The following is an 11,708-nucleotide window of genomic DNA, read 5'->3' as shown; positions in this document are numbered from 1 at the left end:
TTCTATTTATCTGGAGATGCAAGTGCCTCAGCCTCTTGGAGAACTACGGTTGATACAAGTTTGGTTACAGGTTTATTTGGAATAGTTGAAGATGTTACTGTTCCAGCTGTCCTTTGGCTCTTCCATTAAATGTGGGAATCTGCCACTGTCAGTTTACATCAGTATAGCTGTGGAGATGGTGGTCTTTGGCAGAAGGGTGGGCAGCTAGTGCTTCAGTCAACCAAACTAAATGTGCCAGAAAAGTCTGCCGCCCCTGGGCTTAAGCTTGGCACGTGTTAGTATCTCTCTGAGTGTTTTGGAAAGCAAGGTTTTGCTATGTCTTTTTCAAGAGCGTAAATGTGTCACCTACTATACTGTGCTTCATCCACATAGCATTCATCACATAGTGATGATGGGGACATCATATTAGGTTGCTTTAGAGAATAGTTGAATATTATTATTTAGTTGGTCACAGATACATACAGTGGGTTGTAAAATATGTAATGATAAATTTATGTTCCGGAAGGCTTGTAACCTACTGCCTCACTTCTCCAGGCATGTAGGTGTTTGCCATTAGGCATGTGATATCAGAGATGTTATTCACGTATTTATGGTTGAATACTAATGTTATGCTGGAGGCTGTGGGCCAGCATTAGGGTAACAATATGCATAAATGACAACATTGTGTGAGGAAGATATGTGGATCTAAGGCTGGACTTCAGGCTGTTAGCTAAGAAAGTAATAAAAAGTCAGTGATAGTGCTGCTGTATGGCTCAATGCAGGGAATTTCTAAAATGCAAAGGAACTTTTCAGATGTTTTTGGCACTATTTACCTTTCTCGTTTACTCACTAACAAATATGACTTGAATACTGATGCAAACACGCCCCTTAAATTTGCAGCTCAGCAGTATAGCCTCAGGCACATGTTAATAGCTCTTTAGAAAGTATTTCACAGTCCTTTGGTATTTCCACATCACTTAGCATAGCATTGCATTTATACACAAGTTTTGTGTGATGCTGAGTGGCCATCAGCTTTTCGAAAAAGAATGTTAAATGAAATAGTTCTTTGTGCTGTGTTTTTTTTTTTTTTTTTTCCCCAGGCTGCAGCTGGTTTATCGCCATTTCCTGAGGTATAAATGGTGGAAACACTGCTCCCCGTCACAGAAAAGAAACCCAGAGGTTGAAATGAGAATTAGCATTACGCATCATACCTGCTGCTATTATAACAAAAATTTAAAATGCCAGATGTCAGTGCTTTATGTATTAGTTAATACAATATTTGTTGCAAATATCAGAAAAATAGTCTAATAGTCTGTTTTTTTTCCCTAAGAAATACTGATTTTTTATTCCAGACAGACTCCTCTGGGATCAATATCAGAACTCTGGTTGTAGAGTCAATGAAAAAAGACAGACTGCGATGAGTATTATCTGACCGTGATACCCTGAAATACACTGAAAGCTAAAAACTACAATAGTTTCAGTTGTTATTTATATATATATGTATGTAGCCACTTGATCATGCAATATATAAAAATTTAAACTGTTGTTTCCCTGTTGGGCCTCAGCTTATTCCCCAGTCCATTGTTCTGATACTTGTGTGTTTCCATTCCTAGATTGGAGACCTGAACTGAGCTAAACCATATCAAATTTTTGGCAGGTTAGTTTTCAGTTAAATGAATGCTGGCCTGTTTCATAGTCCTGTTAAATGAGCTCAGGGGCTGCTGCAAGGGATTTGGAATGTATGACGGGAAGGTTGTGAAACGAGCAATACAGACTTAGGTTAGCTTTGACTGCTACTGAACTAAACCTTGGTTATTTCTCTATTTTACTGGTTCTTAAAATTGTCCGGAGCCGAGCAAACCTGAAAGTTTAACTCTAATGAAACAATTTGGAAAGTAACGACTTGAGCACCTCATGTGCTCCAGCTGGCATTTGTAGCAATTAGCGAAGGGCTTGCAAAATCTGTCTCCCTGGGATCTGTGAGTTGAAAAGAACTGCAGGAGCTCTACAAAGGTGATGAAAAGTAAAATGGTCATATGTGGACCTTTCTGGAATGGCCAAAGTGCTGCAGTCTTCTCCAACGTGTTCAGAGTTTAGTGTTCAGAGCATCTCAGATGCTCCAAAATGCAGGTTTGTCTGTTAAAATATTGCTGTTGGTCCCCCTTCTGAAGACACAACCCTCTTTGTGTTTGAATCAATACAGATTTAGCTGGAGCTGTTAGTAATACAAAGACACTATCTTGTTACACAAAGTTCTGGTGAATATGCTCAATAACAGAATTTATTTATTTATTTATTTATTTATTTTGAGGAAGATCTCAGTAACGTTGACAATAATGTATAAAGATGTGTTTCTAATACCCCCAGCTGCATAAAGGAATGAGAAAAGGGTATGGAAAATTAAAATTCTTAGGAAAAAAAAAAAAAAAAGTTTTATCGATATAGTCTGTGTTTTCACCAGTAACACAGCATTCTGTTTTGGACATCCTGTCAGAAAATTTATCAGAGAGAACCTGAAGAGATGACAAAATAATTTTCAGCTGGGGAGAAGGAAGGCATTTTGATACGTGATCAAGTTAAATTACACAGAAATCCAGCACAGGAGTGAAAAAGTGAATTTCAGAGGGCTGTGCAGTTACAAGTGGTCCATAGGGAGGCAATTAGATCCTTTTCACCCTCTTAAGAGGGCAGTCATTGAAATTAAAAGGCAATTGATTTAGAAATGATAGAAGGAGTATTGTAGAATTAACCCATGGAATTCTCAGCCACAGGCTGAGTCAAAGGGCTTAGCTGAATGCAGTGATTTAAAAAGATAACAGGTATATATAACAGATTATATATACATCAAAATAGTATTGTAATTGCCTCAAAGAAGAAGAAAACCAATTGCTTTCCTGATTTGGGGCCTAAAGTATACACCAGCTGGAAGCAGGTGTAAATTCTAACATAAAAAACATCAGTTGACTGTATTGCAGAAGTTTTATGTCTTTGAGCATATAGATTTGACTACTTCCTGGAACATGATATAGGTTATGGGCTACTTTATTTTAGTCTATTTACATTTATACAGACTGAAACAGATGAGATAACAATCTTTTGTAATGAAGACTTGGGAAACCATATGTATTTATATCTCTGTATTTCACAACTGCCTTAAACCAAATGAAATGAGGCAATTTACAACGGCCAAAATTGTCGAGCAGTTAAAGCTCCTCTCTTCCTAACCAGCTTAAGTGGTTTAAAAAAGGATCTTTACTACATCTGGGATCATGGGACAGAGTTACCGTGCAATGGAGCACATTGTACATTTGTTACGATGACTGCTATGATGTAGGTATTCCAGTGTCAGCAATGTTTCCATGCCTACTGCCACATAAGAGAAGCTGTACCTGTATTACTCCTAACAACAAAAGAAACACATAGCTTCTGAAAGAGGCAAGCTTTTGTTTCTCCCAGATATGTATTACATGCTGTCTGTAGTTATACACAGCTGCAAACAAAAGCTATTCCTTCCTGAGTGTTCATCGTTGATCTGGTGTGACAAGAAAAGTTGAAATATTTAGTTGCAGTGCTGTTATCAACATGGCTAGAAATGTGGAAGGACATTGGAGACGTAAATCCTTGAAATTTCTGATCATAGGAAGAGTAGCTATTTCCAAAAAGAAATGTGTATTATGGCCAAATAAGGATTTTTTTTTTTTTTTGAACTGCATTGGCATCCAGATGACACTCATGTACCCGGGACACCCTTAATAGTTAGACGGTGTCCTTTATAGTGCTTCATTTGCTGATGCTCTTGATGCCATATGTGGCATTCAAATTTGACATCAGTATTTTATTTTGATTCATGGTACTCTTCCTACATGTTGGCTCTGATTACTGGCCACCCACTCCATTTATAGTTGTCACATTTTGCTGGTGGCCTAGTCTCTGCTCCCTGTAGCATACCACTAATACCACTGGTAAAAGCCAAAATAATTCTGCAGTGTGACACTGCACACTGTAAGATATAGCTCTCCAAGATGTAGTAGCTCTCCCATGCCATTCAGTGTACTTGTCTAGATTTGGTGTGCTCTCATTTTTAGCAACATGAATCCAAACTAAAATTGTCAAAGCTGAATGTGAATGCAGTTAGGCTTCTAAATAAGGTGACCTCATTTTCAAGTGTACTGAATGCATTCATGTTCCTTCACCTCCATTCATGGGGGGGGGGGGGGGGGGTATGTGTGTAGCACCATAAAAATCAGACCTATAATAGGAACAGCTTAAAGTAATTGCCTTGAGGCACCCAAGATTGAAAGTGTTGATCTTCGGCTTTCTGGTGGTAGCTTGTATGTAATTAAGGTTCCTATAGCATAGTTAATAATGTAAGAAATACTTGTATCTTGAGGCATGAAAAGGTTTTTCGTTCTAACATTAATATTAATCCTGTACTGGAAGTTAGATTATTTTCCAAGAATTAGAAGCATAACACAGTTTCTCCATTCTACATTAACAGGCTATGTAGGAATTAGGCTTTGTTCTCATTAGTAGAGCAGAACTTTACTCTTAATTAAGCAAATGAGGCAAAGACTGACATATGCAAATGAGAAAGAAACCTGGTAGTTAAAAGGAATAAAAAGGGGAAAACCACTTCAAAAATGCAGTAGTATCACAGAATAATTAATCTGACTGCATTTGGTGAGGAAGGATTCACATCAGAAGATGTGGTGGTGAAACCAGAAAAGGTGCAATACAGAAAACCTTACTGAGAGCCCTGAAACAGAGGCTGTCTCAGCTCCAGTATGTAAACAGCAAAATGTTTGTTCACGTGGGAGATTGCTCAGTCTAGCAAAGGGAACTGTTAATTGTACAGCATTTATGAGGACGTACTTGAAATGAACTGCAGCCAGGCTGGTATCATTTTCCTTGAGGTGAAAATCTGATTCTGAACTATTTAAGTAGCCTTCAGAGACCTTTGTCTTCCCTGTTTCTCTAAGCTTGTTTTTAAGTAGAATCTACCAAGATGACCCCACTGTAAAGAAGAATCAGAGCTGCTTAAGTGAGAAGCTCCTTAAGTGGGATTAGAGTAACTCCACTGGTAACCAATTTCTTAAATGACTACACTCAGGGGATTCAACCATGTTAAATATCAGGAAACTTTTCCTGTTGCATAGGAAGTAGTTCTAGCATGGTCCTAATTCAAAACCCAATATGTTCAGTAAGAGTCTTCTTAATTATTTTACGTCTATAAAGTCCAAAGCTCTCTCTCTCTATATATATATATATTTCAGATAGCTTTCATGAATGTTCAAAAGATGTGCTAAGTGGCAGCATACAAATGAAACACAATGAAGTTTCATATGGGTTTCTTAGCTCTATTCACCAGCGTTCAGACATTATGATATTTTTGTTTTGCTTTTTTTTTTTTTCTTTTTAATGGTGGCATTATTATCACTGTAAAAGCAGATCACTAAATATAGTTGATAATGATCCAAATTTCTCTTAGAACTTTTGGATTATAATTAGTGACTAACTTTCACAGAGCATAAAGAGCCAAAAGCTAAAACAGTCAACACTTAACTGTCTGGAAAGCAGTGATGAACTATCTACCATGGAAAGACAAAGGCTTACATCCTTAAGGGAATTAAACATCTAAATCCTGTTTAAATTACCTTCTTTCCACTGAAACCACTGAGAATTAGGTCTTTAAATAGAAGTTAAAACCTATATATCTCTATGGTGTTGCATTAAAGTGATCACATGCAATATCTGAATATTACAGAGGAAACACCATAAGGAGCTAATAAGCAATTTGTTTTATCAAAGCATCTACTGATTGTTCTGCAATCCATAGACATCTTAAGAAATGGATTAACTCCTTCAAATTACTTTGGGCTACATAATAATTGGAAATGCAGGAAAACAGCTTTCAGAACAGTTTACTTTTGACTCTTAAAAATTGGTCTCACTTGATCCCTGCTTTAGCAAGTTTAGGTGGTGAACAGTCCTGTGCTCTTATTCAACAAATATGAACTTGATTCACTATATTCTGTGCTCCTGACAACTTCCTTTAAAGAACAGAGAAAGAGTGGATGGAAATTCAGGCAACCCTGGTTATGAGAGTCAGTTAAATATTCAAGGAAAATATCTTTGACTAGTGAATAGAGCAGAGGAGTCAGGACACGAAATCTGGTTTTATACAAACTCACTGTAAAAAATAATCCAGCTCTTGTAAGGCTCCGTGAGATCCTCTGATGAAAGACATTTCATAAATGTGGAAAATTATAACATGAAGTAAACTGTCAAGAAAAATTGTCATGCTGTAGAGATCACAGGCATCCCATGACAGAAAAAAAGTATGTCAAGTCACTTAGAAACCTTCAGAATACTGATGTGGCTCTTGCTAGAAGGGCAGAGCCTACAAGGGAGTGGGATTTTGTGATGGTCCATAAGGCACAACTGCATCCATGTTCTCCATGCTATTGAGTGAGGGCCTGACATGAATGTTTCTCTAACATGTTGGTTATTTGATAATGAAAAAGTAGGTGTTATTGGAAAATAACACATAATTGCTGTTGCTATTGAAGCTGGTTATTTTTATCCCTGTCTGCCATGATAATATTAGGAAGATGATTTCATGACTATTTCTGCTGGAGAACTGTCATTTGGATTGACATGGCTTCCCCTGTTAGACACACCAGAACAAGGCTATACTACAGCAATTATCTTTCCATACCAATTTAACACAGTTAATTTTTTTCCTCATTGACCTTATATTTACACACCTAAATGCCAAAAATCTCTATAGGCTTCATTACTTAGATTTTTTGTAGAAGTTTCTCAATGTTAACAACCAGCTTGAAAATCATCTTTGTTTCAATCAGTTGTTTCTTTGTATTTTTAGCTATGAAAAATATGTTGTAGATCCACACAGCTAAAATGAATGACTTCACAAAACCTGTTAATGTGCTAAAACAGCAAAAGGAAACATGGGCATCTTCCATTTTTAAGAATGTTAATGTGTTAGGGCTGACATTTCAGATTTTTTTTCTTGTTGCTTATTGCAGACTTTTTAACAGCTGTAGGATGTTTGGAAAAAAAAAAAAAAAATATATATATATATATATTTTGAATGTCCTTACCATCTCCTAGAAAATGGAATAAAATATACAAAATATATATATATATATTCCTGGGTTGCATTCACCCCTAATAACTAAAGTTAAGTTGCAGTTCAGAAATATCGTCCTTATTAAAACCATAATGTGGGTTTATGAAGGAAGTGAAGAGAAATACAGATAATGTTCTAGACTAGAACATGCCAACAGTATAAAAGGTAGTGCCAAAGAATATGCTTATCTGACATGAAAGATTGCTTGGCTAGAAAGACTGGCTCTTCAGACATTAAAAAGATTTTATAGTTTGAAAACTATAAAAGTTGTTTATGGCTGACTACGTTCTAAGTAATAGAAGCCCTGAAAACAAGCTGTCCTGTTAATTGTTCAGTAACATTAGTAAAACATTGAGTTTCGATGGGATGATACAACAGCAGGATAAATAATAATAAATTATTATTTTTCTTTAAGGACAGGGTAGCTGTAGCACATAGTTAAAAATTAGTTTCACCAGTTTATACAGGAATCTGTGGCAGTGCTGAGAACTGACTAAGAATCTAGATTTTTGGGCTAGAATTGTGTATATGATCATCTTTCTCTTTTGTATGTAGTGTCTCACAGAATCCCAGCATGGTTAAAGTTAGAAGGGACCTCTGGAGATGATCTACCAGGCTTAGCTAGAGCAAGTTGCTCAGACCAGGTTTTGAGTATCTCCAAGGATGGAGACTTTTCAACCTCTTTGAGTAACCTGTATCTTTGTTCAAGCACAACCAGAGTAAAAATAAAATACAATCAAATAAATAAAATAAAATAAAATAAAATAAAATAAAATAAAATAAAATAAAATAAAATAAAATAAATAAAATAAAAATGTTTAAATGTAATTTCCTCTATTTCATCTTGTCCTGTCACTGGATACCATGCAGAAGAGCCTGGCTCCCTCTTCTTTACTCCACCCACTAGGTATTTATACACACTGATGAGAGTCCCCAGAGCCTTCTCTTTTGTAGGCTGAGCAGACTCAGCTCTCTCAGCCTTTTTTTTATAAGAGAAATGCTCCAAGCCATCAGTCACTTTAGTGGCCCTTTGCTGGACTCTCTCCAGTACCTCTATGTCTCTCTTGTACTGCCCAGAACTGAGCCCAGAACTGGACACAGCATTCCAGGTGTTTCCTTTCCAATGCTGAGTAGAAGGAGAATCATTTCCCTTGACCTGCTGAGAAAGCTGTGCCTAATGTAGTCCAGGATGCTGTTGTCCTTCTTAGCAGCAATGTCACGTTGCTGGCTCATGTTTGACTTGTTGACTACCAGGATCCCCAGCTCTTTTTCATCCGAACTGCTCTCCAGCTGGGTGGCCCCCAGCTTGTCCTGTTGCCTGGGATTGCTCCTCCACTGGTGCAGGACTTTGCACTTCCACTTATGGAAAGTCATGAGGTTCCTCTCTGCCCATTTCTCCAGCCTGTCCATGTCCCTCTGGATGGCAGGACAACTCACACGTGCATCAGCCAGTCCACATCATTTTGGCATCATCAGCAAACTTGCAGCAAATATTTTCCTCATCATCCAGGTCACTAATGAAGATGTATGTAGTATCCATCTCAGTTATGACCCCTGGGGCATGCTGCTAATGACTGGCATTAATGATCCCTTTGGAAAAACAAAACAAACCAACCAAACAAACAAACAAAAAAAACTAAAACAACTAGAGTCTGTGCTATTAGACAGAGGATATGCTATTGTGGAAATGAGAAAATATTAGAAAGAAGCTATATGATAAAGGAAAAATCCTTTTGAACTATATGCTCTGTTGCCTGGAAGGATATCAGAATGGCAAGGTTACACTGCGTTCCTGTGTTCATATATTTATAGAAAAAAAAAAAAAAAAAGGAGTGTGGAAGTTGAACAGTATTTTTAGCACAGGATATGAGAGAATAATTTAAAAGCCCATGGTGCTGAGAAAAGCTAAATCAATATGCTGGCATTCTTATAGGCTCTGGGATTGGTCTACCTGCAGTCAAGTTTTCTGACAATAAACCTTTCAAATCTTGGATCTGGCCCAACTGTCTTCTGGTATCTGGCAAATTTTCAGGTTGATTCTCTAGCTGATTCGAGTTGTTGCTGAAAGTCCACTCTAGGGTTGAGCACAGTGGAGACAAAGCTATATGGCTTTACATCCAGGGATAGTGTTTCAGGCTAGAAACCTCCAGGCAGCATAGAAATAGCTCTTGGTTCTCACTGGTTCTCACTTAAATGGATTTAATGAGACTGTGAGTGTTGTTCATTAGTCAGGAAGTCAATGATATGACTGGCTATGCTCCCTCATCTGCCCTTGTTTTGGATACCTGCTTACACAACTGTCTCAGGTTACTGAAGTACAGTGGGAGAAGCTCTCTCCACAAACAAGAAAAATCCTACATCTCAACATGGGGCCACATTCATTACAAGGCAACAGTATTATCATATTCCCCATTGTGAATTGCTCATGAACCAGAATGTAAAGAGCAGCATGTAGTTGTGGATGTGCACAGAGATTTAAAAAGACAAAGGATGGTGCTACTGAGGATACACAGATGAAGAGATGAGATGCAAGTGGAAGAAGATGAACAAACATACAGTGTACTTTGAAATATATCTATAGCCACTTTATTCATGTATATTCACATTGTATCCCAATTTCAAGATGGGATTAATGATATTTAAAATATCAAATGTCTGATAGCAAGCGTGTTTCACCCTGGACACAACACTTTAATAAAATATATCACAGAAAAAAAAAATATATCACAGAATCACAGAACAGTTAACTCTGGAAAGGTGGAAAGGACCTCTGGAAAGCATCTAGTCCAATCCTCCCTGGTCAGTGTGGGGTAAGCATGCATAACTCTGGTTAATGCATGATAAGTATCAAATTCTAGGAAAATAATATTTATCCTCTAGCAAGCCATATATTAACTGCATGTGGAGAAACAATGATGGTGCATTTACGTACACCTGGCTATTTGATTCATAAAAGTATTATAAATTAAATCATATTATGAAGTTGATGACCCTATCTGAGTTATAAAGAAGGGTTTGTTAATGCCTACTTAACAATACACCTTAAAAAGATGGTATCTATGTTGAAAATTTTAGGTATCACAGAACAAACAATAAGAATATACCAGTGGGGTAGACTGAAAAACACATCAGCCAGCTTTCCCACATAGACATGATAGGAAAGGAGAAGAAATGCACTCCTTTGAGAGCATTTGACTTGAGAGTCAAAACTCATTGACTACAATGAATTTTGGAATTACATAAGTGGCTTGGTGAACAGTTACTGAGGGAAGGTTGATGGGATTTTTTTTTTATTATTTTGGCTTTAATTTGCTGTGTCTTGGACTGTGTATCACACACTACATGTAAATTTTGTGTGTTTTGATAAGATTTGTAGTAGTAATAGGAAGTGTTTCATTGTATTTATAGACCAGGGAGAAAGACCGATTTCAAATTAACCTGTATGAAAGGAAGAAAGTTGCCAATATATATTTTAAATCTTCATAGACTCCTCAAAAGAAAGACTGTTTTTTTTAATACTGCTAATACAAAGAAAATTACATTCTATATTCCATCATTGTTGCAAACATATATATAGAGAGAAATCTATGTCATGCAGTGATATGATTGCTGCTAGTCCTTATAAGTGTTAGCGACTACCTAAATAATGGCCTACTGTTCTTTATTGAAAAGTTTTTGTTCCCATACTGAGTTTCCAGACATCTGTATGTATCAGCCTGAAAGGATTCCAGTATTTAAGGAAGTTTGCAAGAGTCCCGAATGCCTGATTTTGGGTTGTCATACTTCTGTAAAAGTCTGCTTATTCACTTTGTTCTGGTAATTGCATCCTGGGCCAGACTGAATGAAACATGGGCAGGGGAATAATACAGCTCCCTGTGGGCCTGTGGTGGAGCTAGCAGAGGGGGATGCATGTGGAACAGGCACTGGCAGCACATTTGGAGACCAGGAGAGTTGAGAATAGCAACAGTCAAGTCTTAGGAGGGGACAAGAAGATAAAAATCTGTCCCAAACCATCCAGAGGGATGTTGGGGAGATGATGGTAGCTCAGCAAGTCACCAGAAGCTGTTGCGCTGGAAGAAACCTTCCTTCCAGCCTGAAAGGCCTCAGAGAGAAAAATGTTTACAGACGCTTTATTCTGCTTCACCAGATTAAATCTCTTTTAAGAAGTTTATAGTTCTAGCCTACATTTTCATACTACAAACAGCCAAAGCCTTTATTTTATTTTGTGTGTGTGTGTGTGTGAACTCATCTAAAAAGAGGAAGCCCAGAGGGTACCTACCTTAGAGCCTAGCGACAGGGTTCTGAGGACAGTAATACCACAAGAATTTAAGGAACTTAGGGTAAATTCACTCATGTTTTGCCTGGAAACGTTCTTTCTTGCATCATTATGCTGTAGGAAAGCAATTATGACCATATGCTCTCCCCTGCTGCCACCACACCCCTTCCTTCCAAATTACACAGGCACCACATTCAAATTTAATAGAATAGACATAATCTAGGGCACTCAGTATTGATTTTAAACAACTTTCTAAATCACCCAGTTTATAAGTCCTAATATACATCAGTAAATTATGTG

Source organism: Aythya marila (genome assembly GCF_965140915.1).
Source record: "Aythya marila genome assembly, chromosome: 4".
Taxonomy (NCBI): domain Eukaryota; kingdom Metazoa; phylum Chordata; class Aves; order Anseriformes; family Anatidae; genus Aythya; species Aythya marila.
Note: the sequence above shows the minus strand (reverse complement) of the source record.